Raw genomic sequence first — 14,467 nt, 5'->3', positions numbered from 1 at the left:
GAGCTGCGCCCTCCACAAGTAGATTGAAGGACAACAACTTGGAGCTGATGGGCCCTGGAGAAACACACCGTTCCCCAATATTCCCCAATAATAAAAAATAAAATAAATTGAAAAAAGAAAGAAAAAGAAAATGTCTGTAAAGCACCTGGAACATACCTGGAATGTAGTAGGTGCTCAACAACAACAAAAAAAAAATGAGAGAGAGAGAGAGAGAGAGAGAGAGAGAGAGAAGAGAGGAAGGATGGGTGTTTTTCTCCTCCTCCTGATTCATATGCCAAATCATGATCCATTTCCAATTTGAAGGAGCTAAGCAGTATAAACAGATGCAAAAGAAGCAAAGTTGCACTATATTCCTGACATACATGTGGTTCGCAATCAACAACCACACCAACACTGTATGCCAGGCACTCTGCTGGGCACACAAGGGATGACATAGAATGCCAGGGCCAAGGAATTCCCAATGCCCTTGGTAGTCAAGAGACAGAAAAAGTAAAAACAACAATCCCAACTAGCATTCTAGAAATTTCTAAAATACTAGCAGGAGAAGTTAGGCAATGTAGACCACAGCTACATTGTAGATCATGAAAATCCTTGACCCTGCCTGGCCATGGATCCTGGGGAGCCACTGAAGATATTTTCGAGGAGAGGAAATGACATGATGAAAGCTGTTTGTATATCATTTATATATATATATATATATATATATATATATATATATATATATATATATACACATATATAATCTTACAATTTTATAAGAAGAAAAACTATTCTTTATTGACCACCTATTATGTGCCAGTCACTATTATACCCAGGGCTTTCCATGCACTATCTCTAAGTTTCCTAACAGCTCTTCCAGATAGACAAGATCATCTCCTTTCTAGAGATAAGGCAACTGAGACTCAGAAACAGTAAGTGTGCCTAAGGTCATGTGGCTAATAAGTGATGGTTCTGGGAAAGTTAATACGGCTAGTAGGATTAATATAAGAAGTTACTGGCAGGAAAGTTACTGTAAGGCCCCTGGATAGTTCCGATATGAGGTATGGCAATGACACTGAAAACAGAAAAGTTTATAATGCAAGTCACACAAAGAGCTTCATCCACTTTTTCAAAGTTATCTAGCAGGTACACTACGGGGCAGCAACAAAAGTAAACAACCACAATGTGTTAAGGACCTACTATGTGGTGGGTACTATGTTCAACTGGGGCTAGGGATGCAAAGAAGACATGCAGAGAGGCTAGTGACTTGTCTATAATCACAAGGCAAAGTGATGGGACAGTGAGAGATCCGCCCTGCGCTCCCTCCTGTCTATGGCAGCTGACCGCTTGCTGCCAGTCTCAAGCCCACACGCAATACTGGAAACCACCACAAGGGGTCAGGCCTGTGGTCACCTCCTCCTCCCACCTCCTCCTTCCACCTCCTCCTCCCACCTCCTCCTCCTCACCCCCAAAAAGGATACAGTCCCCACTGACTGGCTTCTCAGGAGCTCCAGGTCCTGATTCGGAATTATTCTAACCAAGACCAGCTACATAATCTGCAGGGCCCACTGCCAAATAAAAATGCAGATCCCCTGATCCAAAATAATATTAAGAATTTCAGAACAGCAACAGCAGAGCATTCAATCTACTGCGGAGCCCAAAAGGGATCAGTTGCACACGTTGCACACCCATGAAGCCTGCCCTGACTCTACCCAGGCTCCTCCTTCTCTGAATTAGTAACAGCTTCACCTGGCAGAGAAAGGAGCCTGACTGCTTCCAGCAGAGTGTTGCTGCTTCTTATTTTCTGAGTATCAGGACGTCTACTGTCTAGCAGACAGCTTCTCAGTTCAATTAGAGTCGGTAAGCTGTGGGCTCATAAAATAGATGAAGCTGCCCCAATGACCGACACTAACTCACTGTCTCCCTTCCATTGTATGATTTCCAATGATTATGTGGTACTGTATTCAGTGAAAAGGAAGTCGGTGATCTGACCCCTCAAAGGTTATCTTTAAGATAGAGAACATTGGGGCAGGGAGTCAAGGCTGCAAATCAGTCCCACATTTTAAAAAAACAAAACTGTTCCTAAATTTAATATGTCACGCTTGGTCAAATAACAACAATAACTAACTAGTAATTATTATTACAAGAATGTGAGTTCTTAAAATTACCAGTGACTATGCAATATTAGAAACCATGCTCATTTGCTTTCATAGAAGGGCTTGCTTCACTTACCTGCTTCTCTTGTGAAAAAGCATATCGATCTATAAACAGCTGGATTTCAGGTAGAGGAAGACCAATACATGCAAACAAAGCCAGTTTGTTTGACCTTGGACAAGTCCCTTTCCATTGCTGGGCCAGGTATGCACACTCGTAAATACAGTGAGTGGCCCAGACGCTCCTGAGGTCCTCCCAACGACGACAGTCTGTGACTCCCACAGCAGGAACCCAGGAAAGTGCCTCCTCTCCGTTGAACGTTCCCACGTTGCTACCCCAGAGCACCAGGTGGACAACCCAGAAAGTCTTGCACAGCAGGTATGAAGCTGGCCAACAGGCCGGATACCTGGGGTCTAGTCTTGTATCCACAGGGCACTCCCTCAAGGTGTGGCTTGGAACGAGTCATTTCACTGCTCTGACCTTCAATTTCCTTACCCACACATTCATTAGCAGATACCTAAGGTCCTTCCTTGTAAGGCACAGTGCCTGGTATCTAGAAAGTTCTCAAGGTTCTTTGTTATTATCAATAGCACTATCATCATCCCCTATTCCACTGGTCCCCAATTGTTTCAAGTGAGAAGACTCCATGTAATGCAAAAAATGATATGGACTTCCCCTCCCATCTAATAGGCATCACATTTAGTATCAATTAATTAGAAAACTATAGAATATGCAAAAGACACTATGAATTTGTATTCAGTTAATTCAAATCAACATTCAGATATACTTGAAAAAACATGAAACACAACTTTGCAATCACTGCTGACACTTGATCCTCAGCACCCTTGAGGCCCTCTGAGGACCCGGGCGAAGGCCCACTACTGTGCCACCTGCCCTCTCAGAAGGTCCACTGCCATCTCCACCTTCAATCACCTTGACTTCCCAACTCCTCCTCCCCTCTCTCACAGCTGCCCTAGCCATACTCAAAAGTAGAAATGTACTTATAGCATTTGGAACGAAATGTGTCACTATTTGTGCATGTCTCTGCCTTTAAATCTTTTTTCTCACATAGTACAAACTTTGGGAGGGTAAGAATGCCTGCCTTATTACTGGATAAATTCTTCATAACTGGATTTTATTACATATTAGGGGGGAAAAAAAACAAAATACTAGAATATTATAGCAGGAATCATTCTTTAAAGCAATGTTTAGTCACCTTTAATTTGCATACAGATCACCTGGGGATCTTGTTAAAATGCAGATTCTGACCCAATAGGTCTGGAGAGGAGCCCTAGTCTCTGCATTTCTAGCAAGCTCCCAGGTGATGTCCATGCTACTGGGTCCAGCCTCATTGCTTTGCAGAAGAGAACCTGAGGCTCAGAGAAGGCAAATGTCTCGTCTGGGGTCACACAGCTAGGTAGAGACAGGGCTAGGAGATAAATTCAAGTTTGTTGACCTTTCGTCCAGAGCTCTTTCTGCTCTGCCATCCTTTCTCCCGAAAACAAACAAAAAACAGTTTCTGAAAATAGCCTCATTTTCTTTTCCCATCAAAGATAATACATACACACACATGAACAAACACACAAACGCAGGGCTAAATCATAGTCTCTTTCTCAGTGTTCAGCCGTCTTGCAAACAAAAATTATACAAAATAATATGTCAGTGGATTAATCTGATGGGGGAAGGGGAGTATTCCAGTTAAAAGTAATGCCTTGACCTTTTTCTCCCCCTTTTCCTCTCATTAAAGATGCTCTCCTGATCGGCTACCCCATGTTTCCAAAACTTTTCCCAGAGGTATTTTTCTAATTAAAAATTAATTTATCGGGAGCGAGTTCAAAACAAGCTATTATTCTAAATCAATATTTAGGGAGCAGATAAGGGGTTTTTATCCCAGTATCAGCAAGAGAGTTTGTTCCTTAAAATCCTTTGCACGAGACCATTTAAAGCCTGCGAAGTGTTTGAAGAGTGGCACTTAGCAGTCTAAGTGTTCAAACAGCGTGGCTTCAAAGCCTCCCTCAGCCACACACCCTTCAGATCACTCCCAAGAGCTTCTGTGGCTTTGAAATGTATTTTAACAATCTGAAGAGTTTGAGGGCCACTGGATGGCTCAGCGGGTTAGAGCGCAGGCTCTCCACAACAAGGTTGCTGGTTCAATTCCCGCCTGGGATGGTGGGCTGCGCCCCCTGCAACTAAGGGATTGAAAACGGAGACTGGACTTGGAGCTGAGCTGCGCCCTCCACAACTAGATTGAAGGACAATGACTTGGAGCTGATGGGCCCTGGAGAAACACACTGTTCCCCAACGTTCCCCAATTAAAAAAATAAAAATAAAAAGGAGTTCGAGAAAGCTTGTGCCATGACATCAGTTAGCTCAGGCCCAAGTACAGAGTAGGTGCACAATACGTCCCTGACCAAGTGTCACATTCACCATCTAGAGTCACAAGCTTACTAGGTTTTCAACAGAACTTTCTTGAAAAGGTCAGAAAACAACCTCAAAGGGAAGAAACACTGGCAGCATGGTGGCTGTTTCCCATTCTTATTCTACTACTACTGCTTTATTCACATTAACAAGTTGAGTGCAAATACTTTGGGTTTGGGTCTTGCCACACGTAGGAAACCAAGAGGACAGAAAGGTAACACTTAAAGGCAAAACTAATTTTTCCCCTCACAAGAGGAAACAACCAGCAAAGCTCCAAAGCCACAGGCACCCTCTCGGTGGGGCTTCGGATGGTTTCTAACCGGAGGAATGTAATCCATCAGCCCCCTGGAGCAGCGAGCAGCCTGGCTGCCAACCCTCCCTCTGGAACCCTCGGAAACCTGCCCTTACAACCGCCAACTCCCCTGCGTCAGCACTGAGGACTCGGGCTTCCCTTCTGTACACCATTCGCGCTCATTCCACGTGTGCGGATGGTTCTGCACACACAGGCTGCCGTGCGGCACCAACGGACAGCCCCATCTGGGGCCACAACTCTCCGCTCACATTGCTCTTAAGGCACATATCAAAACGAATTCTAAGTCCTCTGTTCTATGTCTCTCCCCATCCTCACTACCCACCACACACACACACACACACACACACACACACACACACACACACACACACACACCCTGGTCTACTAGTCCAGGAGCCCCTAGGAAACCAGACGATGATCTGATCCAGGTATATCCTGGCGCCCAGCACAGGCCTTGGCATATAATCAGGATTTACAAAATGCAAGCTATTTTTATTATGTAATGTTGATATGTTCTCTCCAATTACTTCTCCCTTCTGGCTCTCTGCGTCCTCCAGTAGGCTTCTTAAGAAGAAAAAAAAAAAATGGGGCCAGAAGGAGCAGTCAAGCCACTTCCCACTATAGGTGAGGAAACTAAGTAGGACCTTCCAGCGATGTGGTGGTTCAGTGAGTGGTCTGGCGGGAAAGAAACTCCCTGGACCCTGACATCTGTTGCTGAGCTATCCCCGTCCCCCTCATTTTCTGTGTCCAGGTCGGGCAGCAGGGCCACCACCTTGGAGAGAAAGAAGTGAGTTAACTCACGGCCTAGTGCTAGAGGCCGGAAGAGCCGGGTTCTACTCCAGGCTCCAGCACTGAGGAATTCTGGGGGGTTAATTCTGATCAACACCACAGGAGGTGGGCCTCAGGTTCCTCCCCTGTAAAATGGTCGTCTCAGCTCAGTCAGTGATGCTTAACTGTGGGCACTCGGTGTGTGCCATTATCTTAGCTCATCCTCACCGAAAGGTAATGCGGTACACAGGATTAGTACCCCAAGTTGTACAGCTTGGGGAGCCTGGGGCTTTGAGGTTTGCCCAAGGTCACAGTTAGCTGAATGGGTTTCGCCGACTCCCAGAGCCAATAGTTGGACTTCAGTCTAACTCCGCTTTCTCAGGGGGCCCCCTTCAGCTTTAAGAAGCAGTGACAGGAGGAAGGCCCCAGTAGGGACAAACAGGAGACTCTCCCCCAGGTTTCCTGTTCCCAGCAATCGGCCCTCGCCTTCACCTAATCGCATTAGCGGCAGCTCTGCCTAATCCCAGGTGCACACACGGAGAGACAGGATTCTTTCCCTGGGGGCTCCCGCTTCTCCCTAGATTAACCACAGTCCCCAGGAGGCTATTATCCCAACCCCAGGGAAGAATGGCATCACAGCCAAGATGGAGCTTATCGCAGGAAGCCACTGCTGCGCCGGGGAAAACAAAACGCAGACTGCATGACGCAGACTGCATGACTCGGGCCTGATCACCAGAAGCACCAGAGGTAGTGCCAGCTCGATGGCTACACGCCTGCCACTCATCAGCAAGTGACAATGAAGCAACCACCACCTCTGCATTTTTCTGGAGGTGCCAGGAAGGGCAGCAGCAGGCATTCAAATGAAAGACTAAATCCATGAGCATCTCCTACGGGAAATCCCAAGAGCAAGCACCGTGGCCTTCCCAGCACCAAGCACTGTGCGCAGGTAGGTGTTCAGTTGGTTCACAAAGGAACTTCCTGACCCACTGCCGTGGTGGTGGAAGCAAAGTGTTCCTCTCCAGAAACGAGAATGGGTACCCAGGCTCGCCATCAATCATTCAGTTTGGGATAAGTCCCTTCACTTCAGTTTTCCCATTCTGTAGCCCAAAATAATAATACCCAAGCTCTCCAGATCCCCTGGGGTTTACCCATTCATCCCACAGGGCGCTGGAATAAATGCACAGAACAATTTAAAAGGGTACAATTACTTAGGGCCACTTACAGAAAAATTATTCTGATTTTTCTCTGCAAAATCAGAGAAAGCTGCCATAAAATTCTAGGTTTGGGGATTACATACAGGTAGCCTGGTATTATGGATGAGAGTGGATTGGGAATTCTAGGACCTTGAGTGATTTCTTTAGAAATGGCAGAAGCCTCACCACCAACTTTATCTCATACTTCTTTAATCTTTCAGAAAAATGCTTACCAATTCAACCGGATACTGTAGTAATTCACCCTCAGAGATAGTAGCATAAAATAAAATTTCAGAGAAAGAACAGAGGAAATTAACAAATTGCAAACTTCCACTTCTCTCATTCACTCTCTTTTCAAGAAGCTAGGATGGAGAATTGGTGTAGTAGCAGTAGTAAATAATAAAGTAACATTTGTATGATGTTCTGCAATTTGCAACATCCTTTCACCTGGATTTCTCACTTACTATACAGAACAAATCTCTGAGATTTTATTAGCTCATCTTACAAATCAGGCAACTGGGGTCCAGTGAGGTTAAGCATCTTGCCCAAGATTACACAGCAGATGAGTGGCAGGCCAGGCCCAAACCAAGACATTTCTTCTCTCCAAACCATGCATTCTTTCCTCTGTGCAGGGCTGCACCCTCTGTAAATGAGAACTATCTCCTCTTCGCCTGTGATCTGAATGCTTGGCGTGTTGCTGAGGATGCCTTAGTTTCCTTATCTATGAAATGGGTATGATAATAATAGGGCCTACCTAATGAGGTTGTGGTGAGTATTAAGTGATGCTCGAATATCGCCTGGCACACAGTAAGTGCTCTGCAAATGTTACTCGTAATGGATTCAACTGCTGTTGTACCAACTGAGAACACACTCCCACTTCAACGCTTTGGTGCCTGCTGGCTCCCATCCTGGAAGAGTCCCCAACCCCACACACAGCCCCCAGCCACAGTGCTCACTCCTTCATTTCATGCAGGTCTCTGCTCAAGAGTCACTTTGTTGTAGAGCCTTCCCTGCCACCCTACACAATAGCGCTCAGCCCACCCCCATCGCAAGTTCTTTTACTCTGCTTCATTTTTCTTAGCACTTACTAACACCTGATAGGGCATCTGTTTCTTTAATTTCGGACTCTTCCATGTGTAGGGTCTCTGTTTTGCTCGCTGCTTCACCCCCTGAATGGAGAACAAAGCCAGCCACATAAATATTTGCTGAGTGACTAAAAGAAGCCTCACGGGTCCTTTCAGCAAGAGGAGGCAGACTGCTGCTTGCTATCTGACCCTTCAGTCTCAGATAAAACTTTCAAGTTTACAAGGTACTTTTACATCCTTCAATCTTCCTTTAATCTTCAGGGAAGGAATTATAATCCCACTGCAGAGGTGAAGAAACTGAGATCCCAGACCTCAGAACAGCTTTCTGGAGAGGCAGAGGACCCTATCCTCACCTGGCACTAAGATGCAGGGGTCTCGGCCATCCTGAGATGCTTTGGCCCTGGTGCCCTGGTGGAACCGCTGAGGTTCCCCAAGAAGGGCTGGTTTACACAGAGAGGCCTGGAAAATGGTTTAACCACTTAGTCGAACAACCAAACATTACAGACAGCAAATTTTTGAGAACTCATTTGCAAAAATAAACCTATCCATTATCATCCATAGGATGAAAACAACATTATGGGTTATTGCTTTAGGGCCTCCCAGATACATGCTTTCCTGTGACACCTCCCTGAGACACCTTGCTTGATTCCTTCTATGCCAGTCCAACCAGGGCCTTGCTTAACTGCTCCGGGACCTCACCTGTGCCCATGCCCTTCCCACACAGCCATTACCTTTTCCATGCTCACCACAAGGCCTATATATAGCCCAGTACCTGGCACCCAACAGGCCTCATGGTGCATGCCGACCAATTACCCTCCTGAAGGACACCAGCAGGACAAGAAATACAACAGCCCAGGCCTTTCTTCTCCCCCATGACTGCCTCATCCCCAAGAAACCCAACTGAAGATTGTTAAGCTCCCATGTCTCTCTCCTGCATGAAGGAAAGGTGGCCCCGTCCAAAGCAGATGGTTCTCACAGGCCTTTCTGGCCATATCTGCATCCAGATTGCTTGCAAATTCAAAACTTAGAGATTTTTTTTTCCTTCCACTTATTAAGAGAAAGAAGAGAGAGGAAGAGCTCCAGAGAGGATATTTCCTTAATAATTAGACCTTTCAAAATTCCAGAAGAAAGAGAGGAAAGAGCAGAAGGATCGGGGAAGGAGAAGGGTGCTCAGAGCAGGGTGGAATCACTCACCACCCCTATTCTCAGGGGGCCCTCACAACCCAAACCTGCCTGTAAGTTCAAGCCTGGGGCCCTCTCCCCTGAGGGAGGGTGTCAGTACTTTCCACACCTCCTCTCAAACATCACAAACCTGGAAGAAGAGCAAGAGGAGGGCTGTGAGGAAGAATTTTAATTTGTTGCCAATTAAGGGCAAAGTAACCCTAATTTATACGAGCAGAACCCAGAGCTATCAAAGATTTTCCATCGTGGGAAAACAGCTTAGCTCTTGAGCTACCCACTGCTGCCCTCCAAATAAACCCCACAGGAGGTTTAATTGAGTCGAAATTGACTTTTTACAGGGATGGAGTCCTCACCTTTTGGAAGAGATAAGCTTGAGATTTTCAGGTGTTCAAAGCTGCATTTTAAAACTGCTAGATAGTCATAGCAAAGCAAACTGGGATTCCCAGCCCCTAGGAAGCAAGAACAGAGATTAGTAAAAGGAAGGAGAGTCGATTCAATTGGCCACCTGACACGGTCCTGGTCCTAACCCAGACTCAGGCCCTTCTCTAAGGAGCGTCCAGGCCAGTGATAGAGAAGGTAGCACAAAAGTAATAATCTCACAAGTCAATATTTAATTACAAATTACAATGAAGAATACTTAAAAATACAGGGTACCTCAAAGGAAAGCCAGTAGGTGGGAACCCAATCTAGTCGGGCCAGTCGGGGAACTGACATTTACACCGAAGCAGCACTGGTAGCTGACGGGTTAGAAGGATGTTCCTGTGGGAGGGGCTAGCCCCGGGGAAAGCACTGTGTGCAGAGGTGCCAGGTGAGAGCAGACAGACTGGGAAAGCCTGCCTGAAAGGCCTGTCAGTAGAGCCTTGATAACATTTTGGTTGTGCCCCCATTCTTTCACTCCACCACTTTATTTCTTTAGGTCTTAATTTCCTATTGCCTCAACAGCTGTGAATTTCCTTCTGGATAACATATTATCTCTTTCTCTGGCCCTCTCTGCCATGTCCACGTGGACACATGTTCACTTGGATCTTTTGCATTTTCAGAAAAACGTAATCATTGAGTCTTGGGCAGTACACGGCCCTGACAGCAGGACACGCTCAGGTATCCCCATGCACTGACTCTGACCACTCAGGACACTGCATACTGGAGGGAAACAAATGAATATCTGTCTCCAACTCCAGTTCCACCTCCTTCAGAAAACCATCCCAGTAATTCTGAACAATGCACACCTGTCTCCTCCTTGAGCTACAAACTAACTGTATGTACCTTCCTTGTGGCACTTAATTACTCCGAAGTTAGCATTCACTCAACACACACTTGGTGATTTCCTACCGAGCAAAATGTGCTGGACCAGACAGCAGTTAACGAACATAAGATCTGATCCCTGCTCATAAAGAAGTGCGCTGGTTAGATGACACTGAGGAAGTTGCTGAACATCTCTGAGCTTCAGTGTTCTCTTGGGGATACGTGACATCCTTTTATATAAATACACATGTACAGAAAACATTATCAGAGGTTCTGTCTGAGTGGTAGGATGGTGGGTGATTTTTGTTTTCGTATTAGGTCTCTGATTTTGGTTTTAATGGATGCATATTTTCTCGTGAGAAAGAGCATTAAAACTGCTTTCTTTTAGGTTAAATAATAATAACACCACTTTATTTTGTGCTGAGGATTGGTGAGGTAAGGCATGTACATGGTCAGGACACAATGACCTCATGCAAAGCACAGTCTGCAGGCTCTGGGCAGAGAATCTCGGAGGAGAGACTGGACCACCCTCAGGGCTCTCAACAGAGCCTGCTGGGAATATCAGTCATTCTCTCCTACTCACCAACTTCTTTCGGGGGCAGAGACAAGGCGAAGGGCACCTCTTGTGTCCCCACCCCAGAGGGGCTTCCCCTAAATCCCAGGGAAAGATTCTAATTAGCTCTTCATAGTGAGGCTGGGGGCCGGGGTTATGATTGGCAGTCTCCCCATAACAAGCTTGGAGTGCGGGCCAAAGCAGTTTCTTCTCCCAACCGATGAAGAGGTAGGAGGAGGAAGTGAGGGGAGGGAGATTGAATTAGGGACAATAATTCTGGAGACAAAATAATAGGATTCCACTACAGGATACAAAATATACACCCATTAAAACCAAAATCGGAGACCTAATATGAAAACAAAAATCACCCACAATCCTACCACTCAGACATAACCTCTGGTAATGTTTTCCATACATGTGTATTTATAAAAGGATGTCACTTATCCCCAAGAGAACACTGAGGCTCAGATATATATATATATATCTTAACCCCAACATAACCATGAAATCCGTCAATTGCTCCTTTTTAAAAAAAAATCATGTGGCAACCAGTGTAAGGGAGGAATGCTTTAGTCCCTACACGCAGGGCTTTCATCTTGGGGAGGGAAACACATTAGTGTTAAGTGGCTGGACTCTCTCTGCCCCTTTTCTAAGTACTCCTCGCAGGGGCTTGGGACACAGCATTAGACAGTGATGTGGGTGGAACAGACTGAGCATGCTCAGCTCAGCTCAGCTCCTCCCTTGCTCCGTGGGGAAAAGGAATGCCCTTTATCAGGTGTCCCCTCGGAGACTCCCACAGCAGGTTCTGACTCTCTGAAGATGATCTGGCCACAGGCAAAGCATTTCGATTCCTTCGTTTAGGAACCGCGGATACGAATGAGCGAGCAGAGCAGAGCGCTGGGAGCAGCATAGAGAAAAAGTGGGTAACTCACCAGTAGAAGTAAGAACATCATCACAAATCGTTGCTGCTTATTGTAAGCGGTCTACGCAGCTTATCTCAAACAGGCCATCTCTTGGGACTGGACGTTCCTATTCAACTACAAGGATTCTCTGAAGGGAGGAGGGAAACAGCCACCACTAAGCTAGTCACCACTTTCTTAAGGCACACCTCTCAGGAGTCCACATGAAGGGCTCACTTTCATCACGCTGAAAGTTCAAGTGGGGAAAAGAAAAACAACCAATACCCTGCCGGGAATGTGAACATTATGTAAAAACTACGAAATACCTGACTCACAGTGAAATCCAAGAGGTGAGGATATAATCTCTCTTATGGAGGAAAAGTAGAACAAGTTGCTTTGATATATGCCGGAAACCCATCAGGAAATGGTGTCAATTTCCTGGGAACCTTTGTGAGGGTAGCTAGGATTGCAGGAGGCAAGATCTGTTTTTACCTTAGGATGTTTAACCTTCATAGAGCATAAGAAAGCCCCTGTCCTTGAGAAATATTAATGTCACTATAACCTAAAAGTTCCAGGGACCAGGAAGGTCTACCCCGACGATGACTATATTGTGAAATAAAGGGTAACAAGGTGCTGAGGTTGAGAAATTTTGCCGTCACATCCTGGGAAAACCTCAGAGGAGGAAGTACACTCCTGCTGCTCTCAGTTTAATTCACAGAATAGCTGAGAGCACGCCCTGAATACAATCCAGGCACTGTACAAGCACTGTACAAGCACTCCCCACCCTGTCAGGGCAAGCACCATTCCGCTTCCTGTTTTACAGGTGAGGAAAGCGAGTCTCAGAAAGGTCAAGTAATTTGCTGACCTGGCAGGAAAACAGTGAGCCCAGTCTCACACCAAGACCTTCGGAGGCCAAAGGCTTTCTATCAAGGGCTCCTCTTACCTGCCGCAATCACCAACCTCTTAGGAAGCTGCTTCTTTTTAAGTAACTTCTCCTCTGTCTATTTGCAAGTAAACTTTCTTAGGTTACAAGAATCCTCGCCCCGGGCCCCACCCACAAATGCCTCACAAATATTTCTGAAAACAAGAGCTGATTTGAGGGGAATCAGGCAAATTCATTTGCTGATGAAACGACAGTGAAAATAGACAAATATCCGTATCTTAGAGTCATGACTTCTAAACACAGGTAATCTTTTAGAGCAGAAAGCACTATGGGTCTGGAGTCAAAGAGACTGGGTTTCCGACGGGCTTCACCAGCTACAGCGACCTGACATCAGCCGCCAACCTCACTCACATACCTAATTTTAAAAGGGAGAAAGAGAAAGACAGAAATCCTATTTTTTTCATTGGATTGTTTGGAAAAATTAATGGTAATGTTACATATGAAATAGTTTTGTAAGCTGCAAAGCCCTATACAAATGGAGGATTTAATTATAATTATTTGACTCAGCTATTGGCTGGGATCTTACAGAAAATCTGAATCATCAGATAGAGTTAAAAAAAAAAAACAAAAAAAACACCCATGAGCTGCAGTGGCATAGCGATCAAGGACAAAGCCATGGACTCAATATGACTAGGTTCAAATCCTGGTCCTCCCAATGTGTAGCCTTGAGCAGATTATTTCTCTGTATCCCAGTTTCCTTAGCTAGAAAATGGGGATACTGTTAGTGGCGACCTCATTGGGTTGTCCTGAAGACTGTGAGTTAAAAACACTTCACGTGGTACACAAAACGCTTGATGTGTTAATCATTACTATACTCCTGTGATTTGCATCAAACAGGCAAGAGGTGGACTGGGATTCAGTAACCTACACCACAAAACAAAACCGCTGCCCGCCGAGGGAATAAGGCAGAATATACCTTTCACAAGCAGCCCTGAAGCATTTCTAACTCTCTGGGGCACTCTCTTGGAGGGAGAGATAAGTCATCATACTCCCAGGACGTAAAATCCTGCTTCCTCCTCCCTTCCCCCACCCCCTTCATATGCAAAAAACGTAACAGGCACCCACAAAGCCCTCTTTCTTCTTCATTACTCTCCCATCCTCTAAAGGCCAGCTTCATTCCAGAATGAAGGCCAAGTTTAAGAACCCAGGACAGCTTAGGCAAGTCCACGGACACCAGGGCAGCCGAAGAATGTCCAGCTCCCTTCCTCCTTTCCCCATCTCACCGTTCAAGGCTTGCCTCATGTCCCATTTCCTCCCCAAAGACCTCCCCCTTCTCAGCGTTCTGCATCTATAATTGCCAACTCTGTACTCACTGGCTGTATCATTAGTTTACAAGTGCCTATTTTATTGCCCCTAAAAGGTAAATTCCCCAAGGGCTAGTGACAGCTCTTCTAGATTCTCCACAGTGCTTAGCATGGCGCTACAGATACGGAATGTGTGCCAGAAATTTGGAAAGTGGGTTGATTCACTAAAAGGAGCCCAGACTCCATGTGAAGTGGTCAGATGCAAACGAGTCTGAGCCTCCACTTCTCCTACCTAAGCCCATGGCAGATGCTATCAGACCACAATATTCCTTCCCGGAGATCCTGAAAGAACCTCAGAATCCTTCTTAACACTGCACTGAGGACAGCCAATACCAATTAACTGGAAAAATGAACACTGCTTGCCATCTCTGCTTACTAGGCACTTCCTTAACCGAGTCTCCATTGCCCTGGGACTTAGCTACTACCGGCCTAAC

The 14,467-nt window shown here is 45.8% G+C and overlaps 1 protein-coding gene and 1 pseudogene across 1 annotated transcript in view; one reads left to right on the top strand and one right to left on the bottom strand.

Annotated features, from left to right (window-relative positions):
• LOC117026704 (14-3-3 protein theta-like) overlaps positions 1–6,336 on the top strand; it is a 51,723-nt pseudogene extending 45,387 nt beyond the window's left edge.
• Positions 1–14,467, bottom strand: part of ROR1 (receptor tyrosine kinase like orphan receptor 1) — a 371,075-nt gene that overhangs the window by 348,290 nt on the left and 8,318 nt on the right. The window lies entirely within an intron of this gene.

The sequence above is a fragment of the Rhinolophus ferrumequinum genome, chromosome 9 (assembly GCF_004115265.2).
Source record: "Rhinolophus ferrumequinum isolate MPI-CBG mRhiFer1 chromosome 9, mRhiFer1_v1.p, whole genome shotgun sequence".
NCBI lineage: Eukaryota > Metazoa > Chordata > Mammalia > Chiroptera > Rhinolophidae > Rhinolophus > Rhinolophus ferrumequinum.
The sequence above is the reverse complement of the archived record's forward strand: the minus strand, read 5'-3'. Positions and strand labels throughout refer to the sequence as shown.